General features: G+C 40.2%; 1 long non-coding RNA gene across 1 annotated transcript; it reads left to right on the top strand.

Moving 5' to 3' along the window:
* Window positions 1-573: 573 nt before the first annotated feature.
* LOC306759122 lies at window positions 574-8573 on the top strand. The gene is made up of 3 exons (XR_013771415.1): window positions 574-668; window positions 772-860; window positions 5127-8573. It is a non-coding gene; the product is annotated as an uncharacterized lncRNA (long non-coding RNA).
* Window positions 8574-10298: the final 1725 nt, after the last annotated feature.

The following is a 10298-nucleotide window of genomic DNA, read 5'->3' as shown; positions in this document are numbered from 1 at the left end:
GACAATAGCAATAAAAGCTTCTGATTCTTTTCATATTCTTTTACAATTGTCTTTTTATATATCACGAGTTTTGTTCCTCCATGAAAAAAGTTAAAATAAACAAATAAAAAAAATAAGCCTTTCTTATTATGATATCCGAAATGTATAGTTTGTAGCTAAAACTGAGTTAGTTGCAACCCAGTAGCAGGGACCACTCATTACAGTGGTCCGGACCAGACAGCTTTTTTCCTTGTTGGAAAGAGAGCTGACAGACTGTGTGTTTGTGGCAGAAAAACAGAGACTGGCCATCATATTCATGGAGTGTGAGCTCTATGATCAAGGAAGGAGTTGATTGTTTAAGTCTCTAGTTAAATTTGGATGAAATCTGACTCAGAACACTTTTTGGCCGACAGACACATATGAGTGATGCGATAGCAATAATTATGAATACTTCAGTCTACGTAGCAAGATTTGTCCTTGTGCCGTTTCTCTTATAGACTTTGAGGGGCAGCAATTCGCATGACGGCGTTGAGCCTCCCACAAATAAAGAAGAGAAGAAGAAGAAGAAGAAGAAGAAGAAGAAGCAGCAGCAGCAGAAGAAGAAGCACGACCATCCGATCTATGAGCACGACACAGCATTGTTGATTTGAGAATAAAGATCTGGAAGATCCGCTTCTTTTCCACACAAGGTATTTTCTGGAACAGTATTTAATTGGTAACCTACTTTAGACTACAGCTGGTGAGTCCGATCTAACTTTTATACTGAACAATGTTCGTTTTTGTCCTCTGCAGAAACCAACCCACTGGGCAGAAAGAGGGATCAAATAAAGACTTTTTTGTTTGTTTGTTTTTAAACGAAGGAAGCGTCGTCAGGAGACGAGGTGAGCCTTAACATCCCTTGGTGTGATATGTTTGATTTAATAAGTAAGTGGCCGTATGTCAGGTAGGGCTGGGCGATATGACCTTTTAGTAATATCCCGATATTTTTATGCCATGTCGCGATATACGATATATATCTCGATATTTACCTTAGCCTTGAATTAATGCTTTGGTGCATACAGTCACATCAGTAAGATGATTTTGTGTCTCCATTAAAACATAATCGCTCATACTGCATTAAGATATGCTGATTTTAAACATTCATGCCAAAAGGATGAAATTGTAACGAAGCAAACTGATCAAAACTGCATTTATTGAACAGTTAAAGCAGTGGCAGAAACATGTCATTTTAAAACAAAATAAAATGCCTTTGCATGATGTAATAAATGCAACGTATGAAAATAGGTGCTCCAGGGGGTGACTTTTCAAATGAACTATTATAAGGCTTTGCTTTATGGTTACGTTTTTGAGTTGTCGTGTATTTTTTTTAATCGCAGAGTTTAGCATAGAAATCAGTCTTATAATACAGGCAGAATGTCCTCGTATCGTCTCCAATAAACGGCTTCAGCCAGTTTTTAATTCAGGATTTGATTCCCACTGCTTTCTGTACTTTCTAGAGACATGACGAGCTAGATAAATATGCTTGTGTCACACACACAGTGGATGAGGTGAGTAAGTGACAGAGGCTGTGAATGTAATCAAATATAATGAATTATTTTTGCGTGACGTGAAAAACTTTGTAATTTATGTCCCACTCTGTAATCCAGAGCGCGATCAGTGGCGGATTTAGCTGTTCATTGTGACTGTAGGTGGAGTCGTGCAGGTGTCCTCTCTGCTCCTCTGACTGGCTGCAGCCGGAGCGACTGAGTGCTTTAGGACGGGGAGAGACTTTCGTTCTGACAATAACTTTACAATATGTGCTTTAAAGTCAGTCGCCAAAACACCAGGAAAGTCTCCAATAACTCCTGTAAAAGTTGCTAGATTTGTCGCTAGTCGCTTTTCACAAGAAGTCGCCAGATTTAACGAGAAAGTGGCTACATGCTGGCTCTCATGACGTAGCACGTAGCTCACGTTATGTACGTAACTAGGTGTGCTTGCTTTAACTCTCCGTGCAAAGCGGTGCAGAGTTGAGGAGGAGTGAGAAAACCCCACCCACAGCTAAAAACAACTGCGTGACAACAGGATACTCAAATATGACAAATATAGGCATTTTCTATATTACAGGGGACTAGCAACGATATATCGAGTATATTCGATATATCGCCCAGCCCTAATGTCAGGGATATCTGTATTTGTGATGTTTGGTGATTACTGAGGTTAGGTTGTTGGCGGACCAGAGTGGAGGCTTTGTACCATTTATGTGGTTTTTGAGTTATAGCGGATTTCTTTTGTTTGTTTTCTTTATAAGGCTAAACCGAGAAAGTTTACTTTTTAGAGAATTAAACCAACATACTGTAAACATCAAGACGTGTCAAAAGACTGGAGGAAGAATAATTATTCTGTGAAGTTATTCATAAGATAAAGGAAAACCCTCTCCTGTGCACATTCGCCAGCGAGAACGTCCCTCCTGATCACCACGCAACTACAAAGTTCTTCACGTATCTCCGAGTTAGCTTGGTTAGCTCTTAGCTACAGAAAGCTCGGAGTTCGCTCGATGTCAGTCATCCACCATTCAATTCACTTTTTCAGAAACCAATGGGTGACGTCACGGACACTCCGTCCATCTCTTTATATATAGTCTATGGTCTAAACCACAGGTGTCAAACTCCAGTTCTCGAGGGCCGGTATCCTGCAGGTTTTTGTTGTCTCCATGCTCCAACACACCTGACTGAAACTTAAAAACAGGTTGACAAGAAGCTGCTGGATGCATTTGATTTGAATCAGCTGTGTTGGTGGAGGGAAACAACAAAAACCTGCCGGATACCGGCCCTCAAGGACTGGAGTTTGACACCCCTGGTCTAAACCAAGCAGCAACCTCCAGTGGTTAAAAGTGAAGCCTAGAGGAGTGCGTAAAACTGCAGTTCCCCCTTCATCCGCTAGGGGCTAGCTGCAAAACAGAGCAAATCCCCATAGACTCCCATGTTAAAAGATCAACTTTACAGCAGAGATAAACATGTTTACAGCCTGGTTCAAAAATTCATTTTCGGTTATTGGGTCAGGTTTACCTTCATGACAACTGTGGGGGGAGAGAAATTTTTTCTAACTCGCCCATTTAAAAGTAATTTAATCTCCAAGTTCGGCAAATTTAGGGGCGTGTCCTTTTGATTGACAGATACCAATCTCCCGCTTCAAGTAAGAAGAACGTGGAACAGCCGCAGTTTTTAGTCGGTTAAAAACGTGACTTAGCTTTAGCCCGCTTACCTCCGTTAGCTGGTTAGCTCCTGTTATCTCAGGGTTAGCTCGGTTAACTCTTAACTACAAGTAGCTCAGAGTTCACTTGATGTCAATCATCCACCATGACGCTCACAGCCCCCCTCTCAGCTCCACCTCTTTGCCGTAATTTGTATTTTCCGGGTCAGACCCGGGCATGCCCCTGCCAAGATGACGATGGTAGGAACCACCCACCGAGCTTTAATTCAGCTTTAATTCAGCTCTTCAGAAACCTATGGGTGACGTCATGGAAGCAACATCCATCTCTTTATATAAGGTAGATGGTCTCAATTCAGGGTCTGCACACTACATAGGCTACAAAGTTTTCTACGTAGTCTGCACACTCCAAAAAGCGCTTAATGTTGTGGAAGTTAGAATATATAAAGGTCATATCTGACCTCCGTGCTTGGAAAACAACAGGTGTTGCATGAAACAGGACGCTGTAATGCCAACAGTCGCTATACCAAGTTAACAGGGTTCCTCACATAGACTGTATATGAAAGATGGACGGAGCTTTCGGTGGTAAAAAGTGAAGCCTATGTGGAAGTGCGTAAAACTGCAGTTCCCCCTTCATCCGCTAGGGTCGGCAAAACAAAGCAAGTCCCCGTAGACTCCCATGTTAAAAAGGCCAACTTCACAGCAGAAATAAACATGTTTACAGCCTGGTTCAAAAATCCATTTTTCGGTTTAATAGGTCAGGTTTACCGTCATGACAACTGTGGGGGGAGTTAATTTATTTTTAACTTGCCCTTTTAAAAGTAATTTAATCTCAAAATTAGGCATATTTAGGGGCCTGTCGTTTTGATTGACAGGTACCCGATCTCCCGCTTCAAGTAAGAAGAACATAGAACAACCGCAGTTTTTAGCCGGTTAACAACATGACTTAGCTTTAGCTCGCTCACCTCCGTTAGCTGGTTAGCTCGTTATCTCTGGGTTAACTTGGTAATCCCTTAGCTACAAGCAGGTCGGAGTTCGCTTGATGTTAATCATCCACTATGACGCTCGCAGCCCCCCTCTCAGCTCCACCTCTTTGCCCATATTTGTATTTTCCGAGCGAAGCGACATGCACGCCCCTGCCAAGATGGCGATGGCAGAAACCTATGGGTGACGTCACAGAGGCTCCGTCCATCTGTTTATATACACATATACATCTACGTATATATGTGTATATATAATATATATAAAATCAGCCAGCTCCTGTGGTGGGGGGAATGGTTACCCCCATCACTGGGTATGTGGACGACAGGCTGGCCTGGCATGCCAGCCTAGGTGGTTTCTCAGATAGCTGTGCAGTATCAGGTATCGTTTGGCGACCGAGTGGTTAGCTCGTTCTGTGAACAGAAATGCTAGCCCGCTAACAGCACTTGTTCTCTTAGAGGTTGCCTCTGGGAGCTAGAAGAGGCGTTAGACTGAAGAGTGAGGCACTTATAATGGGAGAAGGCTCCTCCCCTGTGGAGCAGACGTGACCTCTGTCTGCAAGTCAGGACTGGTGCAATGTAATGTTGAAAAAGAACATCTTTACCTGTATTCAGCCACACGATCAGCGTTCATCATGCTAATTTTTATTTCTTATTAATGTAAATATAATTCATTCTTTATTTTATTTCTGACCACACACACATGTACATATAAAAAGAAAGTGGATGTAAATATTATTTTGTACCTATTTTGCTGCTGTGCTGTAATAAGCCTGAGTGTGAGAAGTAAACCACCGGACTTCATGAATCGGCATGACTCTTCCTTCCATGTGTTTTGACCGACACACCCACAACATATAGTCTTTTCTATGCATTCCACCTTACGGCTCAACTATTTACCAGTTATAGAAATGTTTTTTTTGGAGATTTTTATCTGTTGCACAGTATTAAAATCCAGAGTTATCTGTTTTTCATTTCAAGATTCCCTGATGATGTGCAGCAGCACTTGGTGATTTCAGAGGGAGTTCCTTGTAAATGGAGTCTGCACAAGCAGGACCTTGACTTTGAGGAGGAAGTATGGCCAGCCAGGATGGAAAGCAGTGTGAAGATGATTGTGAATTTTAATATATGACTATCAGCCTTAGCTATAATCAGCTCAGCTTCATCAAACTCGAACTAAAGACAACACAGAAGTAGAATTTCAACTCTGGTGAACAGATTAGATTAGAACCTGATGAAGAGTACCAGAACTAACCAGTAACAAAAAAGGTGTAAGGCTCTCAACAGAAGAAACATTTGTCGGCGTTTGGAACTGAAATGGAGGGTGGTGGTGATAAAGACTGGAATGACAGCAGGGCACATGGGTCAGTTGGAAACAGTGATGTGGAGAGTAACACAAGATCACTCGCCTCTGAATGTGATGAAGAGTTTCACTCCCAAAGATCTCATCAGACACTCTTAATGAAAAGGTCTTCCAGCTGTTTGATCAATGTGAAATGTTTAAAAACTTTGCAATGTGTCACTTTGCAGAAAAGAGTCCACTCAGACAACAAAAAAGATATCAGCTGTGAGATCTGTGGTAAAACGTTTCTTCAGAAAGCAAATCTTAAAATACACATGAGAATCCACACAGGAGAAAAACCATTCAGCTGTGATGAATGTGGACAAAGATTTAGTGTAAAGGCAAGCTTAATCAAACACATGAGAGTCCACACAGGAGACAAACCATTCAGCTGTGATGAATGTGGACAAAGATTTACTCAAAAGCCAAGCTTAAACATACACATGAGAATCCACACAGGAGAAAAACCATTCAACTGTGTTGAATGTGGACAAAGATTTAGTCATAAATCAAACTTAAACAAACACATGAGAATCCACACAGGAGACAAACCATTCTGCTGTGATGAATGTGGACAAAGATTTAGTGTAAAGGCAAGCTTAATCAAACACATGAGAATCCACACAGGAGACAAACCATTCAGCTGTGATGAATGTGGACAAAAATTTCGTGTAAAGACAAACTTAAACCAACACATGAGAATCCACACAGGAGACAAACCATTCAGCTGTGATGAATGTGGACAAAGATTTACTCAAAAGGCAAGCTTAGACCAACACATGAGAATCCACACAGGAGTGAGACCATTTCCCTGTAATGTTTGTGGCAAATTATTTAGGTGGCGTGATACATTAAAAGGACACATGCATGTCCACACACAATAAAAGCCGCACAGAAGCAAAATTTTCCTGTAAATGTCTAGTTCTATACTGGTTAGAACTTCATAAGGGTTGTTCATAATAATTTCTTAAGAAAGAAATCCAGCTGAAGAAGTCTGGCTCAAGCTATCTCCATCTCCTAATGAAGCCCTAGGATGTTCCATTCAGCCTTTACTGATCCAGACTCATTCAAGACAGAGTTGAACAAAACAATTGTGCTCCGTCTCTGAATCTCCAGGAATGTTTTGGTTTCAATTTGTATTCTTTAATTCTTAACCGATCTCTTTGTCTTTTATACACATAATTATGAGTGCTAATACTGTAGGCATTGAGGCCCATATATTAATATTGCTGTGCATATATTCTGCTTTTTCTTCCGGCAAGTATCTCCTCCCACAGCTTCAACTCTACCCCAACAAAAGTTTCATCAAAATAAACATCTCGATCAGGAATAGTGTGGTACGACTGTGGCTTTAGTCTTTCGGTTTTAACGTAATTTGCAAATAACAGACTTTTTGTCCCATTGAAATGAATGGGATTTTGGCTAAAAGGAACGATGATGAGCCCAAACCCCAGTCTATTTTGGAACTGTACAGCTCAGCCATACTTTCATCTAGAAACATCATTTAAAGTTTATACGGGTCACCGAAAATTAAACTTTTCCCATCTCAAAAGACATTTTTATAGCTTGTATGGTTTTAGCACTACCTCAAATTACGTTGCATGAAAAATAAGAAAATTGACCAAAATGTCTCTCCATTCCAGCACCACTCTAAAACCTGGTTAAAAAAATAATTTCTGAATTTCTCAAATGCCTCTCACGCTTGGTGTTTTAGTTGTACATGCAAAAACTTCAAAGTGGACCTGCTCTAAAATTACGAAGAATTATGTTTGTTTTTGTTACAGAGCTCCAAATGTTATAAAAGCTACTTTTTCTCCTATTGACTCCCCATTAAACTTGCAGCCGTTTAAATTCTTTTAACATCACAGTAAAAAAAATTACATCCCCATGTTCCTTAAACCCTTCCGGTGCTCACGGTTCAAAAATTATTTTGATACAACTTTTTGTTTGCGAACAGTGCTCAGCTGTTTGAGTCGTTCTTGCAGCCCTCATTTATCTCTGAGCTCTGTTGTCGTAGTAGCGTTAACAAAGGAGCAATTGTGTGTGTGTGTGAGAGATTGAACTCAAATACACACCTCCCCAGATACAATAATATACAGTGATTCAAAGGAACAGGATGCATTTAATGATCAATCCACGTTTTATTGGTTTATATCGGATATGTGATTAAGTGTTGTCCTATAGTGAGTGTATACCGACGTGTGCATTATTCTCTCTTTCACACACACACTCACACAAATTAGAAACCAGGGGTGAGGAACCCTGGTGCCGGGATCCTACATGTTTTCCACATATCCCTGGTTCAGCATACTTGATTCAAATCAGAAGGATCCAGCAGCTTATTATCTGCACACTGATTCATTCATTTGAATATGTTGTGTTGGAGCAGGGAGACCTGGAAAAATTTCAAGGCAAGGGCCAAAGTTCCCCTGCTATCCCCTCCCTCACACTCATTAGCACCTACGGAGAGAGCAATGTCCTAACAGAAGCCCATGTCCCACTGCATCATCATACTGTAGATGTGTGTACATGTCACGTCTGCTCGCAACCCCTCCCGCTCACTCAGTGGGACATTTGCTGTCACCGCTGCCACCAACCTGCTCAGTCTTCGTAACATGGCTGCTAGACACACTGGGGCACGGGCAGTAGCTGCATTGGCTCCCATCAAAATTTCTTGAGAAATACTCTAGTTTCATGTTATAATTGCTTTTATAATTTCATAATTGATGTTTTTTTAAATGTTTGATTTCATGTTTGTGTTGTTCTCACTCTCATATGTAAGTCGCTTTGGGTAAAAGTGTCTGCGAAATGACTTGTTTAATAGAATTTAAAACATTGCTTTTCTTTACATACAAGGTTTGATTAAAATGTGAAGGTTTTTTAGAAACAAAGAAAGAGCTGATATTTTAATGGGTTAAACTGTTCTGCAGCTAAAGTTACCATGGTGACCTGACAGAGATGCATTTAACCAACAATGGAACATAATTATTATTTTAATCAGCCAGAATTATTCAAATGAACAAGACTTTCATGGAACCAGCTACTTGCAATATCCTCAGGTTTAATGTGCATAGTTATTGCAACTTGCCATATAATTTATTTTGTAGAATAATTCTGTTAACACTTCATTTTTTAAATACTCTGTTTTACCATGTCTGTAAACATCAGTTTTCTTTACAATAGTGTAAATTGAAAATAAAAGTAAATTCTTAACACAAATGTCCTCTTTGACTCAGTTTTTGTCTTTGTTTAATCAGATACCATACGCTTTAATGAACTATCTTAAAATGACAGAACCTTGTAAACTTGTTAACAAAACCAAAACCATCAACCAACTTCTCCATGCAGCCTGCACTAACTTCTCGCTTTATGGTTAGCTGTGATTCAGGTGGTGAACAGGCAGCTCAAGGAGCTGATGGTCGTTGATGTTGATACGATTGTTCATTGGTTAACAGAGTATCTTGTCGTTGTCATGGTTGAAAGGAACATGTTTGCTAATAGCAATTTCCTGCTAATCATCTAAACTTTTAGACTAAATCTGAATATTTACAAATCATGTTTTGTTTTGTTTTTCTTCAAAAGGCCTTGTAACCCTTTGTGCGGGCTCCATCTGAATGATCTGAATACTTTAGAACTATTTTTTTGTCAAAACCTCTGCTTTATTAGACATGCTCAGACTTACTGCTGATGTACTTACGTGTAGTGAGTAATTCAGTCTCTGGATTTTGGCTAGACCATTTAAATTATGAATTGTAACTGCAGGCATGTAAATAAAGAATTTTAATATATTTAAACACATTTACTGAATACCCATTTTCCATATTTTTATTTTATTAGTTTAAGAGTTTCAATTCAGCAATTGCAAGAATATATAGAACAAAGCAAATATAACAAAACTATAAAAACAGTCAGGATAAATGCTTTAAAGGAGTCATCTCCCGGAAATTGCACTTTTTCGAGTTAAAACGTGCGTATCAGTGTTGTGCGGAAGTGGTAACATTCCCGGAAGCCTTTCTTTAGAAGACGGCTGGGTTTTTCCGATGCTTTGTTCGCAGCAAAATTGCCCACAAGGCTGAAGTCTTGCAAACGTGTGTTTCTTCTTTTTTTCCTTCCCAGGATTTCGTAATCCCGGGGAGCTATTTGCATTACCAGCCCCTTTTCCAGCCTAAATACACCTACTGGACCTACCTCAGTTGCTATTAGCAACAAGCTGTGTGAAGGTGTGCGAGCAACGGTCCCATGTCCAGTGGTCGGTTGTATGTTACCAAAACCAACATCGGAAGGTTTTTTTCTCTCCCTTCATCAGCGGGACAAACTACCAAGGACAAATGAATCACATTATTTTTGGCTGATAATGCACCTGCATCTCTGCTGGTTGCGGCCTCTGTTTGTGCCAAACATTTTGCTAATATTTGGGAAAATATCAGGTGAAGGTGGCATCAACCCGGTTGGAAAGAGGGGCAATTGTAACTTTAGGCTCACCATTAATGCAGTCGGTAAGTGTCACTGCTGCTATAAAGTTCTGCTTTGCTGTGACTGAGACGTGATTAAACTGATGCAGATAATGCTAAAGCTAACGCTAATGAGACGACCGAAGGTTTAACTTCCTGAGGCGTACAAATGAGCCCCAGGTTTTATTTAATGTGAAAGCCCATGGGGCATTCATATTGAGTTCCTGTTCTTTCTATCTTATTATTATTATTATATATTATTCTGCCAATTTTTGCCGTGCTACTAGTCCTGCACCGTTCAAGTCACTTCAATCATTCAAATCTTAAACTGTGAAGCTCCTTCAGGACATGTGTGCTATG

Source organism: Telmatherina bonti (genome assembly GCF_933228915.1).
Source record: "Telmatherina bonti genome assembly, chromosome: 8".
In the NCBI taxonomy this organism is placed as follows: Eukaryota; Metazoa; Chordata; class Actinopteri; order Atheriniformes; family Telmatherinidae; genus Telmatherina; species Telmatherina bonti.
Note: the sequence above shows the minus strand (reverse complement) of the source record. Positions and strands in the feature narration are given on the sequence as shown.